The following is a 27,584-nucleotide window of genomic DNA, read 5'->3' as shown; positions in this document are numbered from 1 at the left end:
TTAGTGCTGTTGGAAAGATTCCCATTGACTTAACGGAACCCGGATCAGTCCCTAGTTGCCAAAGGGACAATATGGGTTTGGAAGGTGAAATTTCTGAAGAGACTTAGGCCATGTCTACACCTACAGCACTGCAGCAGCACAGCTGTACCAATGCAGCTGGTGAAATCACTCTATGTCAACGGGAGTCAGCTTTCCCTTCGGCATAATAAACCCACCTCAGCGAACAGCAGAAGCTACGTCAGCGGGAGAAGCTCTCCCGCCAACATAGCACAGTCCACATGAGCACGTATGTCAGGGTAACTTATGTCACTCAGGAGGGCGGTTCATTCACACCCCTGAGTATGATAACTTATGCTGAGTAGGCTCTAGTGTAGACATAGCCTTAGTCTTCACAAATGGAACACAAATCTGAGAACGACTGAGTCAGTAGGTACTAAAAATTATGTGCAAAATATGAATAAAATATTGATTTCATTAAAAATGTTAAGGACTACTTAATTCAACAACATTTTATATGTTTGCATATTTATTTCCAAATTTGCATATCTGTTTGCATATATCTTGTAAAGATGAATGTTAATTAGACTTTAAAATCATGTATAAATTGTAACTAAGAATGTTGAGTGTCTCTCTTTTTTTCAAAAATTCATACAAGTACCATTAATTATAAACTGCCATTTAAAGCACAGTGAAGATCTCATATTGAAAAAATATTGAGCCCTTGACAAATAAAAAAAGCAGCAAGAGTTATTAACTGGTCTAGCTGATTAAATGACATCTCCTACAAGCACAGCACTGATCTTTTCAAAGCATCCTTTTACTTTTGCCCAGTAAAGACTGCTATGTGACCCTGTGCAGGTCAGTATAAGTGATTCACCTACCTTTTTTGCATAGGAGGATTCTCTTTTGAGGTGGTTCTAATAAAGGACACTCAGTAATCCAGAATCACAAACAACTACAGTGTTTATAATACAACTTCAACAGCATCAGGTGCGGTGAGCGGAAGTGATTTTACTAAACACTAATTGGATTTGTAAAATTAAGTAATTTTAAAAAAAGTGTTTACACAAGATCAGATCTGAACTAGTTTCCAAAAAGAACCACAGAGAAGAATGAAACGTCTTAGTTTTGACACCAGACGTGTAGCTCTACACAGTCTCTCCTAACCTGGGCATCAAATTGGACTTTTCTTTGAAAAGTCTTAGGCTATACATCTATTGCCTGCTGTCCTATGTTTCTGACAAAACTTAATTATCAAAAGCCAAAGTTTGCTATCTGAAGCCTCTTTCAACAAGATTATTGTATGAACATTTAGTACTGTTTGCTCATAAAATAATTCTCTCAAATTAGCAACTATTGTGGAGAGGATCTCTTAATAAAAGAGGGCCAAATTCAGACTTAGGATACATTTACACCGCAATCAGGACATGTGATTGCAGCGCGTGTAGACATACACAAAGCTAGCTTTGAGCTAGATAGCTCAAACAATAGCAATGAAGCCACAGCAGCATGGGCTGTAAAAGCCCGCCAGGGGCCCTGGGGATGTACTCAAGAGGCTGGACCATGCTGCCATGCGCTGGGGTACATCCCTAGGGTCCCCGACAGGCTTGTACAGCCCATGCTGCCGTGGCTTCACTGCTATTGTTTGAGCTACCTAGATCCAAGCTAGGTCAGGCATGAATACATACACTGCAGTCACACTTTTGAATGCAGTGTAGACATACCCTTAGTGTAAGCAGGATCAGCTCCACTGATTTTAATTCAGTTACACACACTGTCTGAATTTAGCCTTAAAGAGTTTAGCATAACAGTGATAGAATGTTATGTTCTGAGGCCCAGTTCATGTTCCTTAGAACTGTACATGGACGGGAACTTCCATTTGATACCATCACCTCTCTGAACTTGCAGGAACATCTCTGCATAGTCTGTGGTCCACAGTCTGTGGTCCATGCTGGGGATAAGAGTGGTGAGGATGAATACACAGACATGAATATGCATTGGAGGGGGAAGGACAATCCCACAAAATCTTTCAGTCTGAAAAACAAGACTGACATTCTCAGACCAACAGGGTTTCAGGAAAGATTTCTGGCACTTTCTGCCTCTGCTGGGGTCAAAAGTAGCACAACAGAAGGAGGTTTCCCTGTATTTTGGCACATCCATTTTTTAAACTTGAACCAAGAAGAGCTGATGCATACAAAAATGAAAGATAAAGGAAAAAACTGATCCAAGCTTTTTCAAGCCTCAAAGAAGGTTCAATTTGAGTTCTGGTATAGTGTTCAATACCTATGTCTATCTTATGCAATCCTTAATACTTCCCAGGTGTTATTCGCATCAGTGCGATTTCACTGATAGCCAGTTATAGAAAGTCTAAATCCCTAACATCACCTCATATATTTACTTTATGATATTTTAATAGTGTTATGAGCATGGTGTAATGAAATCTTATGTTTTATTGTAATATGTGGTTCTTCCTTAAAGGTACTCACAATAAAACAATTCTTCTCGCTGTCATTCACACAGGTCTCCCTCTGCTTAGAAATTTGGTTTCCAAATGGTGTAATGTTTTACTCTATCAATATTTCGAATACACTTGTCTCTGTGGTATCCAAGCACTGGCACTAGTAGTTCTATACTGGTAGAATACTAGAGTTCATCTAAAACCTACAATTATCTTATCTGCTAATTCCATTCTTCCTATTGGTCTGGAGCTGATGTTTAAGGCCAGACTTTTAGTGATATGCATTTTTGCAGGTGCAAAAATTAGAGCTTATGCATTCATTTGCATATGCAAGTTTTCCATGTAGAAAATGTAGAAGCCAGTTTGTAAATGGCTGAAAAGGTGACCCTTAAAATTTAATACAGTACTTCTGATGGCCCATAGGTTTCCTTAATGGAGAAAGAGGGTCCCATCAAACCACCACTGAAACAGCCACAGTCTTTTCATCAGTTTCAATGGAAGTTAGATCAGGCCAATGATGAGGAAAAAAAAATATCCCCCAGCTGAGATACCATTCAATACAACTCATTTCATGAATGAAAGAAAAAGGAGATGGAATCTCTACTATATAAAATATAGTACAATATAAAACTTTGTTGTGCAAGAAAAAAAAAATATTTTCAGTTACCAGTGTAAACTTAAACAAGTTTTCCCTGAAATTCCAGAATCTACCAAGATGTTTTGCAAAACGGTGTGATTTAGGACTAGAAAAATGTAATGACAAAACCTGGAGGATTCAAAAGTCTACAAAAATACTGTTTTGATTCTTGCTCTATAATGTTTAAAAGGGACATGACTTTCAACCAGCTGGATTTTATTGACTTCTACACGGAGTACCTGAAGGCCAAATTTCAGCCTACAGTGAATGTTAAGGTCTATTTTTCTGTGGAGATAGGGGTGGACCTAAACACTGCCAGGTGTATCTAAATCACTACTAGAGTGGACAGTCAGTCAAGGAATAGTAATGCTTTACTAAGGTAATTCCACTTACAAAACCCAACTGAGACATTTTAGGTCAGAGACGTCTCACAGTGCTTCTAATCACTCAGACTTGTACTCTGCCTAGAAAGCCACTTGCCCAAATCTACCCCCATTCACCACAGCAAGGCTTCTTTTGGTTTTAAATACAGAATGTATCTTGGGCCCAAAGGGAAGTGGTTTATCTGAAATTCTCCATTCTGACAAGGAGATTATTCATGGACTATCCCAGGTAGCAATAGTGGGAATGCCAGTATAGACTGAGCCCCTTCCTCCCCTAGCATTTTTACCAGCACGTCACCTCACCCAGCAGTCAGCGTAGAATAGTGCTTTCATCACCGCTACCACCCATGGAGTTGCATTGGTAATAAAGCAATTGGGAATTGGGCAGGGGTGGGAAATTCATTGTACACAAGGCATCTTTGGCTGGATGGAGAACTCCAGACAAAGCCTTACTCTGATTCATTGTATCTCCTGGGGTGGGGAGCCTCCATCAGCTTGGGTCCTTTAGCGCCCTGTCCAGAATTTAAAATGCCCTCCCAAAATGTTATCCCTAGGGCAGCAATTTCTATGACATTTCTACCCACTGGGAATGAATCAGAGATAGGCAATACTTCACCCACCAGTATAATTGGCAACTTCTAGAGTGAAACATGATTTAATGTTAACATTACATAACAATAAGGCAGGAAGTAAGGAACTCCTTGTCCCAAATTCAGAGGGAATTTGAGATAGATTGAATCTAATTATTCCAAATTGGAATTTGGGCATGTAACAGGGCAGGGCTTGTCACCAGCCTATGACTGACCAACTGCCATAAAGCAGCCTCAAGGAGACTGTGGGTATCTCTCAAACACAGACCAAACAAAAGATAGTTCTGCAGCTCACCCGACACTAACTCACAGGACTTCCCCCACCCCCACTTTACCTTTCAGGGTCTCACTGTCTTCCTTCCCAGGGGACTCGACAGTCCTGTTGTTCCTGCAGCTTCCTAGCTGGACTCACCAGGTCTCCCTCCTACCAAGTCCCTTCATCCCACCCCCAGGTACCATCTTTTAAAGACTAATTGGGTCAGTTGATGCAGCACAGATGCACTGGCTCTGTTCCCTCCTAAACTGCCAGTCACCTGTGACATTCCTCCTCACTCCTTAAGGCATTGCCCACCCCTACTGCAAGCCTCACAAAACCCATCCTAACTCCAGGGACCCTTCCCAAAGCAGAACCCTAAACTTTCCCAAACCAAAACCTTTCCTCACAATATGTTTTACACCAGATATTCCATGCAAACACATGCCAGTCCATACTACTCTCGTCCATACTTTTGAAACCAGCCAGTGTTGCTCAATCTCTGCTGTTTGTTGTGCTCCACTTCCGAAAGTTAGCCTTAACATCAGTCACACAGGGCAAACCCTTCTTGGATGTCCCAGTCACAGCATATCCATGACTCAGCCTCAGAGTACATTGTCTGGTCTCTAGACCTATGAGTGCTGATGTGTGCTCTTAGCACAATCTCCATCAGTTCTCTTCTAGTACCACCAGAGCCAACTAATCTGCTGCTGCCTCTTGATTCTGCTGGCAGACTACCTGGGTCTGCTGTGCCTGCTGGCTAGACACTACGTGAATCTGAAGAACTCCTTCAGTTACTGTTCCCCTATCCACCAATTAGGGAGAATAAGCATTTCACTGCTGAAGAACACCTCACTGCTTTTCAGCTCCCTCACCTCTTCCGCCCCACCCATAAACCTGTACCAGGGCTGATCAAAGTGCCTGCTTTCTCCACCATGTGTAACAAGGCTGGGCTTCCCACCAGCCTGCAAGCATCCCACTGTCGCACCCACAATATCTTTTGAGCAGTTTTATTTTTCATCTATAGGGAGAGAATAAAATAGTTCAACTCACCCTGGGATGTAACTCCCAGGGTCTCACCGGCTCCCCTCCCTGGGGACTCTGGCAAGTCTACTACTCCTGCTTCCCACTCTGAGTCCCCAGGTCTCCCTTTTACCAGGTCCCTTTTTCCCATAGAGAGGGGCCCTCTTTTAAAGCCTAACCTAGGTCAGCTGATGCAGCACAGGTGCATTGACCCTGCTCCCTGTTAAAGGACCAGTGTCATTCTGTCACAGGGTAAAGCACTACAGCTACCTCCCTACTCTTGTGAAAACTGCACTGAGCTCTTTAATGACTGGAAGTGGTAAAGATCTGTTTTACACATCCTCCATATCACATCTTCTGTGCTAACCTAGCCCAGTGCTGAGACACACCCATTCAATGCTGACTCAGAGACACAAGTAATAACCACAAATGCCAATTCAAATGCGGACCCCTACTTAGCTTATTAGATTGCAGCCTGAGGAGGTATGGTTGTACAGGAACTCTGAGGATACCACATTATTGCCTGTGTATGCACACAAAGCAAAAAGTTCATCAGCTGTATAAACTCTCACACCCTACATATAATGATAATATGCTAATACAATAATTGCACTGAGAGAGCTACCATATGTAAATATTAATGTTACCTTAAACTCTTTTTATTAGTTTACTTGTTTGAGAAGTCAATTTTTCCTCCACTCTTGTAGCAGTGTGATGCCTTTGAAGAGACATATGCAATTTCAACTGCCTACCCTTAGGTACTGCTGCAGAGCAGAGGTGGTCAGAATCCAGCATGACATTTTGCTACAATCTTCTCAGCATAGTTTTGATAGTGTTCATCAAAAATTGACAAAAATCAGCAGGTTCCTGCAGAATGTTTCATTGAATCCAGGTTTTCTGATGGAAAAAATATTCCATGGGAAAAAAATTTGACCTGTTGGGCAACTGAATATTGCTCTGTGCTGAGTGCATTCAGTCAGTCCATAGCTCCTTCCCATCCTGTTGGGCTTCACTGAGATGAGCAGGGAGCCATAACATAGAGCACTGAGCCATTAGCCAGGAGAACCAGCTTTCAGCTGGCTTGGGAAGTCAGTGGTAAGTAGCCCAGCTTTCCCTCCCTCTTTGGCCCTATCTAGACAAGGACAGTAGGTCATGTTTTAAAGTGTGTTAGTTAATGTTTTTAAGTGCATGAATTTGCACCTAAAGCACCTAAAACCTTTAAAAACATGTTAGCTAGTCATTGTCAATCCTATGCCCCCTTCATCACACATGCACATGACCCTCACATGCACTCTTGAGCACAGAGACATGGCTAGAGCACTGTAATACTCCTTGTCACAAGGTGGCTCCAACTGGAGTACCCTCCTCAGCAGGCTATAGAATGACAGGCACACCTGCCTCAGTTTCTCCTCTCAGATAACCTAATAAATCCTCTTCAGGCTCTCTTGTCGAAATAATACTCCTCTTTAGGGCCAGTTTATTACCAAAACCCCATTCATTACGTCCCCAACAAGCAACCCAGACATAGTCCATTTCCCACCCCTGGCATGTACAGCCCTTAAAACCCCACTCTTCCCAGCAGGCACCCCCCACCAGCTTCTATGGAAGTCCTTCCATAGCACACTCAGGAGTCTTTTCCGCCACACCTAGACTCCTCATTAGTCCACTTCTGTCCTTTTACCAGGACAGCTGGAGTGCAACCCCACTCTTCCAACTGGGAACCCCCACAGCCTCTCTGCTGGGACTTCATCTTTGCTAGGGAAGCATCCCTCATACTGCTCCCTGGGGTCTACTCTCCAGCATGAAGATATCAGCAGGTAAGCCCCTCTGCTGTTCTCGTGCCTTCCACCCTCTCCACCCCTCAGCTCCAGCATAGAGCTAGCCAGCACATCCCTCTGCTGCTGCTGCTCCTCCTGCCTTTAGCCCTCTGACCCAGGGAAGTCAGCCAGTAAACCCCTCTTGCTGCTCCTCTTGCCTTCAGCCTTCCCCCAGGAAACACTTTCTGCTTCTTTCTGCGACCTTCCATAGTCCCACTAGCAGCTCTCACTATCCCCAACTCCTACTCAGGCAGCTCTAATTCACTGGTTTCCTCCCATCTCTAGTTCTCTCTTATCCTTTATAGCTCTAGCTGCTGCCCCACCCTCTCAACTGGCCAAGTTACAGACCTGTTCTGGCACAGAGGAACTGAACCTATTTCATTTACAGGGGCCAGCCACATTTAACTACCAGGATGGCTTCTTGTGGGTCTTTCTAGGCCAGTGTTTCCCAAACGCCAATTGTGTAGGGAAAGCCCCTGGTGGGCTGGACTGGGCCGGTTTGTTTACCTGCCACGTCCGTAGGTTCGGCCGATCGCAGCTCCCACTGGCCACGGTTCGCTGCTCCAGGCCAATGGGAGATGCTGGAAGCAGCGGCCAGTACGTCCCTCGGCCCATGCCGCTTCCAGCAGCCCCCATTGGCCTGGAGGGGTGAACCGCGGCCAGTGGGAGCCGCAATCAGCCGAACCTGCAGACGCGGCAGGTAAACAAACCGGCCCGGCCCACCAGGGGCTTTCCCTACACAAGCGGCATCCCAAGTTTGGGATACACTGTTCTAGGCCATCTTAAAATAGACCAGGAACCAGGCTGCTTCCCAGTCAGCCTCAGAAACCAGAGAACTGCAGAGGTGCTACATAGCAACTTTTGTCCTCCAGAAGTTTAGGTGATCTGAGAATAGAGGTATAGAAGTCAGGAACTTCTGTCTTCTGTTCCCAGCTGTGTTAATGACTCCCTCTGAATTTAAAGAATGATCTGCAAAGGGAAAATAGGGTTTGTGTCCTTTTTAGCTTCTTTAGGACTTTTGCAGGCTGCTAAGATGTTTTGTTTTAAAGTGGGTGTTAATGCTTGTTCCTTTACCTTAGAAATATCAGAAACATCAAACATGGTCTTCTCTAACTGGAGAAACTGCTGTAGGTCTCAGATGCCTATTGTGAGTTTGCTCAGCCCTAAATTGCAGGAGCAGAAATGCTGAATTTTTATCAAAGACTTCTTTTATCACAAGTGTTTTGCACATGTTTGAGTCAGAGAGGTGTTAATACAAAATAAACACAGTGTTGAATATGATATCTTGCTAATTTATTTGTTGTAAAGAACTTAAGATGATGTAGAGTACTATGTAAATGCTTAGTATTGCTAATACTTGTGCTAGGTACCGTAAATTCTTTATCCGGAGAGAGATGATGCTGTAATACATAGATTGTGGGTGCAATGTGCTTTTTCCCAAAAATACTTGTTTGGCAAAGTCAGCATCCAAATTCAGCAAGCTTCAGCAAGTCACTTCCCTTCCCTTCTCCTAGGCAAACCTATCTCAGGAGCATGACAGTATTACGTTGTTCCTTGTTGCACATTGTTCCATAATATGGGAGTGGTGACTTCTGCCTGGTCTACACTAGAAAATTAGGTTGGTTTAACTAAGTCAGTCAAGAGCGTGAAAAATCCACACCCCTGAGAGGCATTGTTAAGCCAGCCTAAGTTCCCATGTGGACAGTGCTAGACTGACAGAAAAATTCTTCCATCACCTAGCTACCGCCTCTTGTGGGAGTGGATTATTTACACCAATGGGATGGATTAGCATAGGTAGCATCCATGCTGAAGCGCTATAGCTGTGCCACTGTAGTCTTTGAAGCATAGACATACCTTTCATCATTACTAAGGAACGGAACCATTACACGGGTATAGGGCTATTTTAATGACCCTATCACCTACCTTTCCCTCTAAGTTTCACTTCCCCATTGTTTGATTAGAGACTGGAACCAGTACATAGCTCAGCAGCAATCTGTGAATCACACTGTGATATGTTTCAACTGGGACACAGTTTAACCTTACACTCATATTACGCCTCCTGAGTGAAGTTAGGGGCACAATGGGAAGGGGACCCAGCCTCCCTCGTTCCTGTGGTCCCTGACTGGACCTGGCAATTTGGGCCAGTCTAATGTGAATGGCATTGCAACCCCTGCAGTAGTTTTTCTCCCACCCCTCTGTGATATTATTGACATGAACTGTGACCGTATAGATCATTGTTGCAACCAAGGTGCCTACAGAAAGGTTGTAATTTTCTGGTTACGATTATGCTGTCTGTATGTGTGTATCATTTTTGTATATGAAGTTATGAATATTGGCTATGTACTTGTATCTCAATGTGTTTGATTCTAAGTAGCCTCAGTGAAGCAATTGGTCAGCTTCTTGAGAAAGGATTATTCTCAGTAAGTGCCCAATCAAGAAACACTTAACTGACAATGGACTTTGGGAGACGACAATCCACATCTGAGCTTTCCTGGGAACATTCAAACTAACATGTAAACAATGGCGTCGGCCTGCAAAGAGCTGAATCATTCATGGACATGTGACTTGCCCGGATGGCTACAAACTCTATCTTGTTGCTGTGATTTTGCACAGAAGAGCAAAGGGGTTTCTGCCCACAAGAGAGAGAATATAAAAGGCCCTGGAAACCCCTCCATTTTGTCTTCAGCTGGCTCAAGAGATGGCCTTGCCACCCCAAAGAGATGCCTGAAAGAAACTGGGACAAAGGACTATAACTAAGGGGGTGTGAGTGATTGCTGGACCCAGGCCATAAACCACAATGTTGGTCTGAAAAGGATTGGGCCCAGACTAGGAAGGAGTCTAGTCTGTGAAAGAAGCTTATTGGGACATCTCTGAGGGTCAGATTTACCTGTATTCAGTTTCCTACTGTATTAGGCTTAGACTTGCATGTTTTGTTTTATTTTGCTTGGTAACTTACTTTGTTCTGTCTGTTATTACTTGGAACCACTTAAATCCTACTTTTATACTTAATAAAATCACTTTTGCTTATTAATTAACCCAGAGTAAGTAAGTAAGTAATACCTGGGGGAGCAAACAGCTGTGCATATCTCTCTATCAGTGTTATAGAAGATGGACAGTTTGAGTTTACCCTGTATAAGCTTTATACAGAGTAAAACGGATTCATTTGGGATTTGGATCCCCTTGAGAGCTGGGTGTCTGGGTGCTGGAGACAGGAGAACTTCTTAAGCTGTTTTCAGTTAAGTCTGCAGCTTTGGGGCACGTGGTTCAGAGCCTGGGTCTGTGTTGGAGCAGACTGGCAGGTCTGGCTCAACAAGGCAGGGTTCTGGAGGCCCAAACTGGCAGAGAAAACAGGCTCAGAGGTAGTCTCAGTACATCAGGTGACAGTCCCAAGGGAGTCTCTGTGACTGAACCCATCACACCCTCCACCACTACCTTTGCTGTCCTTCTAGAAGTACAGCAGAGGGCACAGATAGCTCCAGTTGGGTGGACTGGATCTAGGCTTTTGGTGCTTCCCAGGGATGCAGAAGAAAGATGGGGTCTGGGGCTGCCAGAACTGCCTGGCCACTGGTGGGGATGGTGTTCTTCAGCTTCCCTGGGTAAGAGCTCAGGGCTGGGTGTGGGGTGGGGGACTGTGGGGCTGGGTTCAAGGGGGAGAGCTTGGAGCTGGGTGCAGGGCAATGTGGGGGGAAAAGCGTGGGGCTGGGTGTGGACAGCAGGAGGGCAGTGTGTGTGGAGGTAGGTGCAAGGTAGAGAGCTTAGCATTGGTTTCAGGGCAAGGGAGGGAGAGCTCTGGGGCCCCTTCCTTAGGAAAATTATGGTTGTGCCCCTGAATGTAGACAAGAATTATGACCATGTTTTGCATCTCCATTGCTAGGTACGAGTGCAGGATTCATGTGCCATACATTTCCTATTAGTTTGCTTGGTCAATGTATCGCCCGCCAACTCTCGGTACGTTTTCTGTGTTGACTGTTATTTTATAGCCTGTCTGAGTTGTACCAGCTTGTGATGTTTTGGGGAAATCAGGAATATGCTTTGGCTCAGATGGGTACAATCACAGAATTTCACTATGTGCAGAGTGCTACAAAGACTGACTTGTTTCAGTAGTAGCCGTGTTAGTCTGTATCAGCAAAAAAAATGAGGAGTCCTTGTGGCACCTTAGAGACTAACAAATTTATTTGGGCATAAGCTTTCGTGGGCTAGAACCCACTTCATCAGATGTATGAAGTAAAAGATAGAGGAGCAGGTATAAATACATGAAAGGATGTGGTGTGCTTTACCAAGTGTTAAGTCAGTCTAACGAGATAAATCAATTAACAGCAGGCTACCAAGGGAGGAGAAATAACTTTTGAAGTGATAAGAGAGTGGCCCATTATTGGCCCATTATAGACTGACTTGTAACTCATTCTAACCGTGTAGGTTAAAATGAGGTACACAGAGAAAAGGAAAATACCCCCATTTTTAAGCAGATATGAGGTAGAACTGCTGACCATATTTGGGGAATGATGACGTATGAAAACCCTTCACATGTCTAGAGCTGCACAGAGCAATCTGCAATCATGGAAGAGCAGGCTATAGAATAAATTGCACTTTCCTGCTCACATGCTCAGACTGACCAAGTTGTACTCACTTGTGTTCCATGGAATAAAACTGGGCCTTAATGGTGCAGAAGGAAACATTTCTTTTTAATCCAAACAGCTTGGGTTCAATTCGATGAACAGGAAAAAGACCTGGTCTGGTCCTTCATGTACCACGAACAGTTCACTCATTGGTACTTACAACACAAATGCAGAACCCTTTTGTTATATTAGATGATTGTGCTGTCACTGGCACTACAGGTGAAATACAGAGCACCGAGTTGAGATTCTGCCAGGTAAGTGAAGGAAAAAAACAACTATCAGCTGTTCTTTTCTGAAATAGGTGTATTTGTGATTTTGTAGCAAAATTTTCAACAGGCCTCCAAACTACATCTGTCAGCTTTTCAAGTTCACTGTGCACACACATGAAACACTTGTACATGTACCAACCTGCTTAAATGAACAGCAAATTAAGAAATAATAGCAAAAGAATAAAGATACTTGGCCAAATTCATCCCAGATGCACCTCCACTCAATTCAGTTAAAGCCAGTGAATTTGGCATCTGGCGACTGGGTTTACCCCTGAAATTCTTTATCATTATTAAAAGTTATTCTTGTTCCAAAAATGATTTGCAACTAGGAAGTTAGTAGTTCTTGCTTGGACTGCACATAGAGCATTAGCTGGGAAGAGCAATGTTGAGAGAACAGAACAAGTCTCTGAAACAAGACTGGAAGAAAGTCATATTCTATTTTTTTTCTTTGTAAGTATTTCTTATCTACTTACACGTCTCCTGTCACTCTAGCATCCAAGGGCCTGGCATACATTTATCACAAAACCCCTGTGAGGTAAGGAAGTGTTATTACCTGTCATACATCCATCCACTTTAAAAAACCAACCAACCAGATGAGGGAGAGAGATTAAGGCTCAGGCACATTTAAAAGCTTTACAGATTTAAATAGTTTCGTTACCGGTGTGATTTTTAAAAAAATTAACTGTTTTTTTTTTTAATTCTATTCCTCACAGTTGTGAAGAATAGTTTGAAAACATGACTTGAGTGCACCCTAAAGGCTCAAACCAGAAAGCAAACAATCCATCACCAGCCTAACTTTTTTAATCTTCTGATGATTTTAAGCAATTCAGATTTTGGGGGGTGAAGGAGAGGGGCTGACATGATTTTTGAACATTTGGGGTTGACAATACTGAAATAGTTAGCCAACAAGCTAGGGGTCTCCTTGTCCTATGGCCAGACTCACCTCTGCCGAGGTAGATCTTTCTGTGTCAGCCACTGTCCCTCAGTTAGGGTTTCTGTTGGTTCAGGGAAGCTATCATTGCTTCTCAGAGGCAGAGGAAGCTGAAAGTATGTTCTGAATTAGCATGTCATTTGCCCAGCCACTTGCCACATCCCTCTCCAGCCAGTAGCCTCCCCACATGAGTCTATGAACCTTCCTTGGTAGAGGGAATGTTGGAGGTAGTATGCAGTGCCACAACACCCAACCCCCGGCCGGATGGATTTTCCACTACTAGGGCCCATCCACAAGGCTCTGCACCAATGGAGAATTTGGCCCAATGTCTTCAATATTGTGGGCTGCAGTAAAGCCTGATCTAGCAGCTCCTTTTATTGGTGAATGAGGATGAACCTAAATTTAATCCATAAAAAACATGCCGAGGTACCACAGCATTGGGCTCTTCAAAGGCTTGACACAAATACAATAAATAATGGTGGGAAAGAAGTTTGACACAGCTCTATTAGAATAATGAAGATACTCTTGTTTTTACACAAAATTAACAGACTACTGGAAGATACCCAGGACATGTGTGTTAGTACATGTATACTAATAGGGAGCATGTGAGTTTCCAGCATTTGATGGAGACCCATTGTAAAGACTAGTTTAACATTTGTAGGGGGTGGGGGGGGGAGTCAAAGTCAAAAGACACATTAGTCATTATGGTGTTACACCTGGATTTTTGCTTCCTTGTGGGAGTTGCTTTCCTTAGAAGCAAAGCTGAGCCTTATTTTCCACTTTGCTGATAGCTATGTTCCTGTATATATTGTACGGAGGTAGGACTTATTGTGCAACACACACACACACACACTCTCTCTCTCTCTCCCTCCCCCTTTCTATTCCAGAACAAAAGCCTGTTCCAAGTTGTTAACATAAGGGGATTTCACAGATTATTTGCCAATCACTTACATAGTGATAGAAATAAGAATATAGTTTTAAAAAAAAAAGAATTCAAACAGGAGAGGAATATTTCAGTACATACAAAGGTTGAGGGACACATTTAAGATTCAAGCTTAAAATATTTACGGGCTCTCTATCTAGTTTTGGTGGCATTGCCTGGCAGAGGAAGAAAATAGTTTGACTTCATTGGTATTACTTATTTAAGGGTTCCAGGATCAGGCCCTAATATGATAAACCCTGATAACCTTTTTTAAGTATTCCCACTTTATCACTTTATACAGCTGATAATTTAGTTCACCAACTTTGCAAACGGTAATGATATGCTTTCATAATAGGTTAAGGTAAGTTCCTACAGTATGGTTGTGGGACCATCATCTGAAAATATGCTCCACAAACTTAAGGAAAACAATTTCCCAGTAAAACAAGAAGCGAAGCCCAGTCTCTGATTGGGCAGTCTCTCACCCTCGCAGGCAGGTGGAAGCACTCAAGGAAGCTTCTTTCATTCCCTGAATGTCCATCTCTCTAGCCCATCAATAATCCTACAAATTGTGTTGCTCATTACATACACAAGGTCAGACTAGATGATCACAGTCAGGGCCGGCTCCAGGCACCAGCTTAACAAGCAGGTGCTTGGGGCGGCCAAGGGAGAGGGGCGGCATGTGCGGCAATTCGGGGGCGGCAGGTCCCTCACTCCCTCTAGGAGCGAAGGACCTGCTGCCGAACTGCTGCCGCCGATCGCGGCTTTTTTTTTTTTCCCCCAATTGCCGCCGACCCTGATCACAGTGGTCCCTTCTGGCCTAGAAATACATGAATTATTTGTATATTAGTGTATATATATATTATATATAAATTATTTGTATATTATATTAGTGACCAGCCCCTGGCCACAACTGCAGTCACTACAGTCTCCTGAATGCAGGGACTATTTCTTGCTGACAGCTCCTGGAGCACCAGCCACCCCCAGAGCCATGGCTGTCTACTTGCAGCAACTAGCAGAGATTGCTGGCCTCCCAGGGACTGGATGCTGCACCTCCTTAGGGGGAGTACACCTGCTGCTACTCCCCATGTCTTCTGGAGATCTCCGGGAGACGCTGTCCTAACTTTCCTTGCTGCAACAGGGTGTGGTCCTATGCTAACTAACACAGGGCTGGGGCTAGGAGCCAGAGTTAAGCCCATTGTTATTACATTAATTCTCCTCCATTATAATAACTTTAGAATGAAAACAGGAAAGTGCACAGATGCAATGCCAAGTTCTGGTCCCAATGAAATCAGTAGTTTTGCCATTGATTCCAATGGGACTTAGCCTTGGCCTATAGAAACTAATTATGGTCTTCTCTGTAGAGCTGCTACTTTTCTTGAGGCTTAGTTGCTGTTTCTTCCCCCCCCTCCCCAACTTAAACTCTTTCTTCCACTGAAGGGCTATGCCACATCTACAGCTCCAAAAAAAACCCAAAACCACAAAAAGACTGAAAGGAGATTAACCAAGAGTCATATGTTCCTATGTGTGATCTATAGGGTTGCCAGGCATTTGGTTTTTGACCGGAATACCCGGTCGAAAAGGGACCCTGGCTGCTCCGGTCAGCACTGCTGACTGGGCCAGTAAAAATGCAGTCGGCAGCGCAGTGGGGCTAAGTAAGGCTCCCTGCCTACCTTGCCTCCGCACAGCCCCCAGAAGCAACCGGCATGTCCCTACGGCCCCTAGGCACAGGTGTGATCAGAGAAGCGCCGCATATTTCCCCCGCCCCAAGCGCCACCTCCGCAGCTCCCATTGGCTGGAAACTGCGGCCAATGGGAGCTGCGGGGGTGGCACCTGTGAGCGCTGGCAGCGTGCACTGCGCAGAGCTGCCTGGCCGCGCCTCCACCTAGGGATCAGACATGGCTGCCAACTCCAGGAGAAGCGTGGAGCCAGGGCAGGCAGGGAGCCTGCCTTAGCCCCGCTGCACCACCGACTGGAAGCTTTCTGAGTTAAGCACCACCTGGCCGGAGCCTGCACCCCTAAGACCCAGCCCCAGGTTGGAATGCCCTCCCGCACCCAAACCCCCTCCCAGAGTCTGCACCCCAAACCCCATCCTACACCTCAACCCCCTGCCCCACTCTGAGCCCGCTCCCACACCAAGCTCCCTCCCAGAGCCTGCATCCCAAAACCCCTCCCACACCCCAACCCCCTGCCCCAGCCCTGAGCTCCCTCCCGGAGCCCTCACCTCAAACCCCCTCCCACACCCCAACCCCCTGCCCCCACCCTGAGCCCCCTCCCAGAGCCCGCACCCCCTCCTGCACCCCAACCGCCTGCCCTAGCCCCCTTCCTGCACCCTGAACCCCTCATTTCTGGCCTCAATCCAGAGCCTGCACCCCCAGCAGGAGCCCTCACCCCCTCCCGCATCCCAACCCCCTGCCCCAGCCCAGTGAAAGTCAGTGAGGATGGGGGAGAGCGAACAACGAAGGGAGGGGGGCTGGAGTGAGTGGGGGCGGGGCCTCAGAAAAGGTGGGGCTGGGGCAGGGCCTCGGGGCAGGGCAAGGGTGTTTGGTTTTGTGCAATTAGAAAGTTGGCAACCCTAGTGACATAGTGCCTATCAAAGGAACACATCGCAAGATGTGAGAAAAGGGCAAGCATATCACCTTGCATAGGAAAGGAAGTACTAGGACTCCATGCCAAACTTCACCAGTAAAAAAAAAAAAAAAAAAAAAATCCATTATGCAGATGATTATCAGGATTATTCTAATCACAGAAAGGGGAGCATGTCAAGCCCAAACTGTAGGAGAAGAAAACTATGCCACATAATAAGAAAAATGCCCTAATTAAGCAGAATAAAGGGACATAATGAAGGTTGCATGAAGCAACATTAAATCTGGTCAACTGGGTGTATCTATATGGGCAGAATGAAGAGCTCAGCACCCACAGTTGGAGCTAGATTTTCAAAACATCTCAGCACATTGGCTGTTGAACTCATTTGAATATCTAGCCATAAGTGTCACAGTGGGAACTGAGCACTTCTGAAAGTCTGCCCCAGTTGTGGGTCGTGAGCACTTGATAATCTGGCCCTGGGCAATTTTGAAAGTTTGGCCCCACTGGTAAGGCACAGTAGCAGCCCACGCTAGTTATCTGTATCCACTCTGGGTGCAACTTCCAACAGTATGCAATCAGACTCATACCCAGGTTCCTTTTGCCTATAGCAGTTCATTGCTATGCAGCTGCTCTACCATTTTCCCAAGGAGCTGAGGTCTGAACAATTGCTTTTGTTGACCATCCCCTTCTTTGTGACAAACACATTTTCAAGCAGCTCTAATAAAATGCAATTTTGCAACTTAATCAGGACTCATTATGGGCCTGATCCAAAACCCAGTGAAATCAATGGAATGATTTCCATTGACTTTAAAAGGAATTGTATTAGGCCCTATTGGCCCAATCTTGTAAAAGCATGTGTACACATTCAAGCAGTCCCCCTGAAGCCAATGGCACTACTCATGAAAAATGGTTATTTGCAAAAGAAATGGTCACATGAGTAAAGGTTTGCAGGATCAGGCCCTATTTGTATATATTTCTGTGAATATCAGCTCTTTCTACATTCTTTCCCTGTGAAAAGCCATCATTCAGGGTTAAATTTCTTTCAGTTGGCTGTGGTAAAATGACAGATTTTTATACACTGAATTATAAGAAAAGAAATATTCTGAATTATTATATAACACTGCATAAGATGAAGAGGAGTATTTGGGGTCTTCTTTATCACTCTAAACCCACAATATCAAAGAGATATTTGCTTGGTAGTTTTTATCATCCATCAAGCATGAAAGTGGATATTATTCCCTTCCTAACAATGTGTGATGGTTCTGAATAAATAAAAAAATACTGGCAAATTAGAGCCATGTAATAAAGCCTTGGATACGCAACTGATGCAATTAAAGAGGCAAAGCAATAGACACATAAAAAGAATTAATGGAACCTGGTTTAGCAATGGAACACAATTTAGCAATCATGTTGTAAACGATGTATTTGCCTATATTACTAATAATGCCAATTCACTATTTAAAGTGAATAATTTTAAAAATTCACTTTACTTGTCTCTAGTTATGCTTTATTTACTTTTTGCAAGTTAGATAATGAATATTAATAAAGCTAGTTTCTTTTTGTTTATAGTCAGTTTCACTTTCAGCTTTTCAGTGCAGAAGTGTCTGGGTTTCAAATAGGGCACAGGGATGTTTATTTAAAAACACCTGTTTTCATTAGAATTTTTAAAAAGGAAACACTCCTATTTGTCTTAGGTTTTAATTTTAGAACTCTTCTTTGTCACAGTAATTAAGATTTTGGGCCAAATTTATACCCAATTCAGGAATGCATCCTGTCATAGGGAACCCCCTACCCCAGGAGTGCCTTCCTGCAGCAGACCGCAGCACAGCAGGTATGCCTGCCTCAGTTTCCCCTTTCTTCCACCCATGAAATTAACCTAGTCGCTCAATGCCCACTACAAAGCCTTCCTCTGAGCATAATTTATTCATATACACTGGTCCAGTAATTCCCCCAAATCTCCATAATAAACATTTCCACAAGCAGATAAAGTTACAATGGTTTTTCCATTCCCCTCTCCAGGAACATCCTTTTACCACACTTTCCATCCTTTTGCCACACTTTCCTACCCCTGCTCTGGGGATCCACCCTCCTGCAGGAACCCTCTTGCTTCTAGTCTCAGCTTCCCCTGACTAAGCTGGATCTTCCCCTTTTACCTGGGGCCGCTGGCTCTTCCTTGCTGTTTCCTGTCTCCCCCTGCAGGGCCATCCCTAGCTATTTTGGTCCCCTACGCAGCCCCTTGTGGGGGGGGGGGCTGTGTGGGGCCCCGCACCCGGCCTCCGTGGGGTGGAGAGGGGAGGGCCCCACCCCAGGCCTCCGTGGGGGGGCTGTGTGGGGCCCTGCCCCAGGCCTCCACGGGGGACACCGGGGGCTGGCCCCAGGCCTCCGTGGGGAGGAGTGGGGGATAGGGGAGTATTACTTCCTGCGGGAAGTGGAGTGACCCAGCCCCAGCCTGCTCTGCTCCCCTGGCTCCCAGGTTTGGGGGGGAAGGGGGAACCGCACCCCAGGACTCGCCAGTGGCACAGCTGGGAGCCAGGGGAGTGGAGCAGGTTGGGGCCAGGTCGCTCTATTTACCGATGAGTGCAGGCCCGACCGCTTCTGGAGTCCTCAGCGGAGTGGGGGCGGGGCAGGGGCAGGAAGAGGTGGGGCAGGGGCGGAGCAGGGGCGGGGGCCCTGGAGAAGAGCCAAAGCAGGGGCTGGAGCAGCACGCAGCTGCGCAGGGCACCAGGAAATTTGGTGCCCCAAATTTCCTGGTGCCCTACGCAGCTGCGTACTTTGCGTATGGGTAAGGACGGCCCTGTCCCCCTGAGTCTCTGGTAGCTGGCACCTGTACCTCCCGTATCTGAGTCTTCTCAGGCTCTGAGTCTCCCAGTCACCTCTCTCAAATGTCCAGGTGCCCTTTCTTAAGCCTAGCTGAGGACAGGAGACAGTCAACTGACGAGTCACAGGTGCACTGGCCTCTGCCCTCTTAAAAGCCCACTGCCACCCTAACATAGGCTTAAAGTTAAGCATATGCTTAATTCCCATTGAAGTCAATGGGACTTCTATGGAACTTAAGCAGAGGCTTAAAGTTAAGGATGTGCTCAAATGCTTCCCTGAATCAAGGTCTTAAATTGCCAGTGTCCCTTTACAGCTGTCAGTGTATTTTATATGAAGCCAAGAGTGACAAAAACTAGTAGAATATTTGACAAGTAACTTTCAGATCAAATGTTTAGTTTAGTTTCCGCATAAAACAGAAATAAAGAGACTGTTAATGTGCAGAATACACATTGCCTCTTTGCCTCTCCCTTCCCCTGTGGTGCAGTGTCCACTGGGGAGGAGCAAAAACATTGACAAATGCTGTGAGGATGGAAAATGTAGGATGTTTCCACCCATCCACCCAAATGTAGCCAGAGCATAAAAGAGGGCACAGGCAGAGTTGGAGGAGAAACCACAGAACACCCATCTTCAGAGCTATGTTTCCCCCACTCCTCTGTAGGAAAAAATCTGCATTAAAAAAAATGGTTTCCTTAATGCTGCTTGAAGCAACATTAACTTATCCTTCATGCTCTGTGGGCCCCATCAGAAAGGGTCACAGAGTGCAGATGCTGGCCAGCAGCCAATGGCAGCATGGCCACGAGCCAGCCATGCTGCCATGACTGGAGGGGGTTCCTGAGAGAAGTATAAAGTCCTTCCACACATTTGCAGGGTTGAGAGCCAGGGGTCCTGCAGATGGCTGGTCTCTGTAGCCGATTTTTTGGCCCTGTACTCTTCCTGCACTGCAATCCCAATTCTCCTGTGATCTGAGGAGGCTGTGCATCCAAACCCATATAGGGCAGGATTCCTTTGTTCCCCTCAGTGTGTTTTTATGTGGGTGCATAATATAGGGCTCCCAGTGAATAGCTAATACCAGTACAACCAAATTACCAGTAAGATTTTTTTATTAACTTTAAACAATGTATAATTCCAATTTCTGTGTAATTTAAATGAGAGGCCCATAAAGAACACTTCCCTGTAGATTGTGAACTCTTTGAGTCAGTGACTGGGTCTTGTTCTGGCTCTTCCTCCTGCAAGGCAGCCAATTCCCCCTCTTTGAGCTCCAGGGAGCAACTGAAGCTGCTCTGCTCTGCAGCTCTCCTTATATGGGCCTGCCAGGCCCTGATTGGCTGCTCCTTGTAGCCCCTCTCCTATTGGCTGCTTTCTGCGAAGCCTCCCTAGGGCTACATTAACCCCTTACAGGCCAATGTGGGGCAGATGCCTCATCAGAGAGAAGTTATCTAAGTACTGTTCAGACTAGTTTTCAGAATGAAATATTAGTTAAAGTTTGTATTTACCTCATGCACAGTCACTTTAACCTTGCTATTTGGACAGCAAATGTCTTCTTCACAAGACTACAGAAGCTATAGACTATACATTTTTTATAAGATAAGCAGTTCATTCCTTGTTTGTCAAAATGCTGCAGGAAAAAGAAAACAGTTACTGAACTGAAGCAAATACCAAACCCTTATTTTGATTCAATGAGAGTTTTGCCTGAACAACAACAGCAGAATTGGGACCATTATAAGGACGGCATTACGCAATATGTTGTTCACTTGTATATTAAATTCCCTACTGACTCCAAAAGCCAGCATTACAGCTGACACTAATTTACACCACTCTTGGAAGTCGCAGAAGTTAAAATAAGGGTGAAATGGGCATGGGAACTGAACTAAACTCTCACCCTTAGAGGTGCCCACCCACCCAGTCATCCAGGATATAGTGCATATGTGGAACGGCGATGGGGAAGCTTGTGCTGACTCTGCCTATACTGTACCTGTTCTGTGGATAAAGAGAGTGTCCAGGGCTGCCACGCCAGCACTTGCAAGTAACCAACTCTTTACAGAATGCTTTCCAGTATTTCTTAAGTTAATATTTTGGACTGTGGACTTCATCATATCTTTCTGCTTTAGTGACTGAAAGAGGGAGAGAGGTTATTCAGCTTAATACCAAAGACAAAGTGAATCCACAAACAAAAAATACCCACCTCAACATGAGTCGAAAAAATAAAAATGGAAGATTGGGAATATGTGCCTCCATCTCAGGGCAGAAAGCTAGGAAAATACATCCTAAAATACAGAGTACAGCCAAATAGCTGAAGGGTGGGAGCCAGTCTGTACAGTCAGAGCAAAACTTCAGAATGAGGCAGATTGTCTCTCCCAGGTTTAAAAGGCCAGTTAACCAGGACAGCATGCTGGGAAAGACTCCTATAAAGGGTTAAAACAAGTGAATTCCCTAATGGCTAGGTGGTCAGAAAGTAAAGAGATTTATGGCAATGGGGGTTGAATTCCCACCATGAATTCCCAAGCCAGTGATCTACATGAAAGACAAACAGACCTCTAGAACTTGAGCCTAGGATACTGTGTATTTGAGCAAGTTCAATCTCTCTCTCTTTGCTCGCTCTTTTTATTTTAAAATTTGCCATGAGATGTTATTGGTATAATTATTATCCAAGTTCTTTTTGAACATCTGTGGCTGCCTTTGCACTTTCAATTTGCCACCGAATTGTCACACAAGGGTGGAAAAAATAAAAATAAGATAGGGTTAAAAATCAGAGGAGACAAAGGAATATAGCCAAGGTTTAAAGAACTATATGAAAGGCCACTTGATAGGATTCAAGCAGTAGAAAGGCAAATAGCCAAATGTTATTGAAGAAAAAACAAACACGAAGAGGGTTTTAAAAAATGTCGTCTTAGTGCACTGTACAAGTTAAAGACATGTAGGAGCATTAGGAATGGGATTCTCAAAAGCACTCAACATTGACCTAACTCTGTTCTCACTGAAGTCAATGACCAGATTCCCATTAACGTCAGTGGCAGCAAAATTAGGCCAACTCTGAGTACTTCTGAAAATCCCACCCAATGTAAATAATAATAATGTAACAAGGTACCATTACAGCAATTGAGAACAGCTAAAATGCTTGAGATTTACATGTGCTGGGACTGGTGGCAGAGTATTTTCAGTGGAAAGCCCTCAATGCTGGTATTCACTTTTCCTTACAGTCCAATAAATAGAGCAGAGTTAGTTCACCCTTAGAGGATTTTGCAACATGCCCTCTTTTTTCATTAGGATTTTTAAAACTTTAGCCCTTTCAAACAGTTATTGTACAAGCTCTTGAGGATTTTTATAAATTACAAAGCTAAACTATTAATTTATTAAATAAAAACATTGTTGTCTCTGACAACATTTTCAGAACTGCCTATCTGGGTGATTGAGGAGTTCAATGACATCAGGCTCAAACTAAACATTTTCCATCTTACTTTTCTTAGTGACAGTTTCCTGATAGTGCTGAATACAAGTGCTGCTTGGGAGAACTGACCACTAAGGCTCTGATCCTGTATGCTGCTGGATGCAAGCAGACCCCTGGACCCAGGAGGAACAACGCTAATGTCAATGGGTCTATGAATGGGCCCATCGGTCCACCCACAAAGAGCAGCTTCAAAGATCACTGCCTAAAGACCCGATTCTGCAAACACTACAGGGCTTAGTGCTGACTGCAGTGAGTCACCTTGCCTATTTAAAGGGAGGATTTTTTTTAAAAAAAGACAGTCAATGAGATTCATGCTAGTTAGTGCTGCCCTGGCTATTAAGAGTGTTTGGATTATTGGGCCCTTAGTTACATAAGCCACGATGATCTGAAATGCTATTAACTTGAGGTCAAATTTGTTGCTATATTACTAGCTCTTTGCAACCATATGCAAGTCCCACCTTCCTTATATACATTGAACAGAAGTGCATGTGTGCTACCAATTAGTAGCACCTCCTGTGAATGGAGTTCTTATGTTCTACAGATGATTAAATTCTACCTCTGCACTAATGACTAACTGTACACTAGCAGGCTATGGAACTTCCAAAATATCATGATATACCATGTTGTTACTGCTGATTTTGGCTTGGGTTAAACAGTCATTATATTTTTTTAAAAAATACAGAAATGCACATAGTATAATACAAATGTTTTGCATTAAAACAATTGCATTTAAAAATACATTGAATCTTCTGTTGCTATTCAATTTTTATTTTTAAAGGCCTTTTGTGCACAACTAAAATTGCATAACACCTTTTGTTAGACATAAATTTCTAATTAAAAAGAAATGAGAAGTTCAACTTTAAAAATTACATTTTCCTCCTGAGTAGTATTTCCAGATATTGCTGCAGTAAACACTAGTGCCAACTGAGCTAAGTTTTTGTCAGCATTTCTACTTTAAGCCTCTATTTTATGGAGTTTATAACACAACTGTGTTTCACTGCTCTCGAACTTGGTATGCGGGATGAAGCCAGTACTAAAAGATGGAAAACAGTCCTACTGAACTGAGGTGTGATCTGAAAACAGACTATTTCTTTAAAGAGGAAACCGGACTTCTAGACTACTGCAACACCTATATGTTGCTGAAAGATAACACGTGACAGCTAGAGTCAAAGATAAAATGAAGGAAACGCCTCCTGGCATCTATGGAAAAATATATTAAAATCACCAAAGTATACAGCTATTTCACATCAGAGAACAAAAAAGAAAAATCAAATACAAAAACAGAATTCAATATTCACAAGATTTTTTATTATTAATTAATTATTATTATTTCACTTGTTTATCTTATGAGCATTAAGAGAAGGCCCCAACTGAGATCAGGGCTCCATTGCACTAAGAGCGTTACAGACATAGAGCCAGGGACAGTCTCGACCTTGGAAAGATTACAATCTAAGTAGACAATTAAAATAAAGGACAGAAGGAAAGGAAGTATTATCCCAATTTTATGGGGAACTGAAGCACTGAGATTAAGTGATTTGCCCAAGGTCACACAGAAAGCTTATGGCACAAATGGGAACTAAAAATCCCAGTCCAGTATTTTAAATACAAAGCAATCATTATTCTTCTTTTATTTCTTTTGCAAAAGGACACCATTGTTGTTGGGGGGGTTTCCAAAATACTTTAAGACAGGGCAACATCCTGTCAACCTTACTCAGGGGGCATCATTTTGGAAAAATTCTGAGGGGTGCAAAGTTGTGTCCACATCCCTGCTTCCTCCTCCCCGCTGAGGCTGTGGCTACTCGTGGGGGTTAGTGGGCCAGTCTCATCCTGGAGGGGGACAAGGAGGTGCCAGGCCAGTCCTATCCCAGACACTGCGGGACGGGGGGGATCAATCAACAAGCATGGGTGTTGAAAGCAGGGGGGTCCACATAGGGCCATTCCCACACACACACTTTTTAAACAGGCCTCCCCGGCAGAACTCCTTCCCTGCTAGAGGGCCGTCTGGGCCAAATTTCCGTGAGTGGTGTTACGACTCGGTTTGGCCCTCCAATTTTTCCAGTCCTTCCAGTGCCATTGGCAGTGGGCCAGGGGTGGGGGTGGACACTGATGGCTGGTCTGTGGCAGGGCCTGGGGCTTGATCCATGCTCAGCTCTGGCCCAGGCCACCATTGTTTTTTCCTTTCCAGCTGGTGGGGAGAGGTGGGCAGAGCTGACAACATGGTGATTATGAGCCCTGCCCAGCAGCTGCCCCTGCCCCCCAACCCAAGAAGACACCGCAGCACCAGCTGGTGAGGAGCTATGAAAAGTTGGGGGAGGGGCATGCAAACCAATGTCTGGGGAAACAACTGCCCCCCCAACCCATAGCAAGTTACGCCCCTGGCTTTACTCATGCAAGTAGTTTGATTGGCTTCCATGGGTATGTCTACACTGCAATAAAAGACCCACCGCTGGCCCATGTCAGCTGACTCAGGCTTGCAGGGCTCAAGCTGCAGGGCTATAAAATTGTAGTATAGACATTTGGGCTCAGGCTAGAGCCTGGGAGGGTCTCACAGTCACCTTTATTGCAGTGTAGACATACCCCTCCCCCCACCCATGAACCTACTACTCATATGGGTAAGGCAGGAATGATATGGCATATAGGAACTGCTCCTCTTGAAGTTGATAAATGAGTTCAGACTGTTTTTAGTAGAGCACAACTGGGTCCAGATTGGGTAATACCTCAATAAACAAAATGATGAGATAATTTATAATAGAAACAGTTTATCTATTGTCCTGATTCCCAGATGTCTGGAGCCATCAATGTAGCATTCTGAGGACGCATCACCCTATAAATAAGACATATACTTATCTTGGTTAAAACTATTTGCATTTCTATCTTAAAGGAAGGCTTAAGGGACAAATTAATCCATCCTATTATAGTCCTATCTATCACACAACTCTCCAATTTCCCTACTAGAGCACCATATGCTATTACATCTAATACCTTTCCAGAATCAAGGTATGTGATATCTACCACATTCTCTTTAGCTACTCAATTAGTTATCTTATCAAAGAGGGAAATTAGGTTAGTTTGACATGATTGATTCTTAGTTTGACATGACTGATTGAACAAACCCATGCTGGCTGTTATTTATCACACTCTTCCTTTTCAATTGGCCACAGATTGACTCTCTAATTACTCATTTTAAGTCTTTCCTGAAATTGAAGTTGCACTGATTGGTAGGTAATTCTCTTAGTCTCTTTCACCTCCTCCCGCCTTCTCAAACTCTTTTACATTTACTATTTATAGACACAGGTCCTACCATTCACCCTTGGCCAGTCCTCAGGGACCTCTCCTATATACTAGGAGTTTTAGAAAATGATTGCCAGTGGACCTCAGGGTTCTGGGACTTTAGTATTCTCATGTGAGAATTGGGCCCCACTAGTTTAAGAACATGACCCAAGTATTCCTTCACAATTCTCACACAAAAAATACCATTAGCTAATGGTTAAGACAATCCAAGCACATTTCCAAATAAATGCAACAATTTAACAAAAATGGAAATCATCAGTTAAGATGACATGAACCTCCTCCCATTCCTAACCAACCAACCAACCATGACAATATCCAAATGCATTACCATACTCTACATCTGTGCAACAAACTCCCTTCACACTTCCAACACCCAACCAACCACAATTCACAGATCCAATTCCTCTAAATCACACTCAGATGTACAACTCAGCTCCAACCTCTGGGAGACACCTCGAATGTGTCACTTCCACCTCTTATATTTGCCTTTCTTGCCATCCCACCTTCCCTTTCCCTTTGAATAATTTTTGTCCTGAATCAGCTGGTATACTGTACCCTGCTCTCTTCATGTCTCTTTCTCTGAGGAGTAGAAAACAGCAATGCCCAGATATCCCCTGAAGTTCAAATAGTGGGGAAAATACAAGGCTTAAATTCTCCGAGATTATTTCCCGGAGGCCCCTACATACCCCCACATTCAGGGCTCTGGGCTTCAGCTGCAGAGCAGGGGTCTCATGGCTTTAGCCCCGTGGGAGTACTGGGGGTCAGGGCTTCAGCCCCATGACAGGAGCCTAGGCTTCTTCCCGCAGGAGGTGCCGGGACTCCCGTGGGTTTGAAAATATTTACCAGAGCTCTGCTCCGGAGGGCTCTGGCTGAATTTAAGCCCTGGGAAAACATGCGTTCAAAGGGGCCAAAGTGCAGGAAATATAATGCTAACAAATAAAGAGTTATCTTAGAATCCTATTTTTCCCTGCTACGCCCAGTTCGCAGCTCCAGTTGCCTACTGTCACAAATCCCTTCCACCACAGCAGTTCCTATCAATCTGTAAGAGAAAGTACTATGTAACAGAGAAGAGCCAGGTTAATGAAATGTTGGGAGGTACACATTAGCTCAGAAACACTGGGGAAGTGCAAACAGACCTGGCAAAAGCCTTCTATTTCCTGTGCATAAAGATTATTAGTGTGACTTGTCTATCTTCTCTTTGTAAAGATAACTGATGCACCAAAGGAGTAAGCAAAATGGCTGAGAAACAAAAGGCTTTTCTACATGGAGCAATTTACTGACATAGGTATTCCAATACTATTATACCAGAACAGCTATTTCAGTATAAACCCCTGTGTTGCACTCTTATTCTGGAATAAGAATGTCTTTTTCCCCCCCTGATTTAGCTTAATCTTCTTCCAAAGTTTTGCTTCAGCTCTTTATAGAGATATGAGCCAGATGCAAAATGCAGATAATGAGGTGGGGGTGGGGTTTCAGGCAGGGCCGGTGCAAGGATGTTTCGCGCCCTAGGCGAAACTTCCACCTTGTGCCCTCCCCCCTCCCCGAGCCC

This window comes from Terrapene carolina, unplaced genomic scaffold, assembly GCF_002925995.2.
Source record: "Terrapene carolina triunguis isolate 2854851 unplaced genomic scaffold, T_m_triunguis-2.0 Scaffold211, whole genome shotgun sequence".
Lineage (NCBI taxonomy): Eukaryota > Metazoa > Chordata > Testudines > Emydidae > Terrapene > Terrapene triunguis.
Note: the sequence above shows the minus strand (reverse complement) of the source record.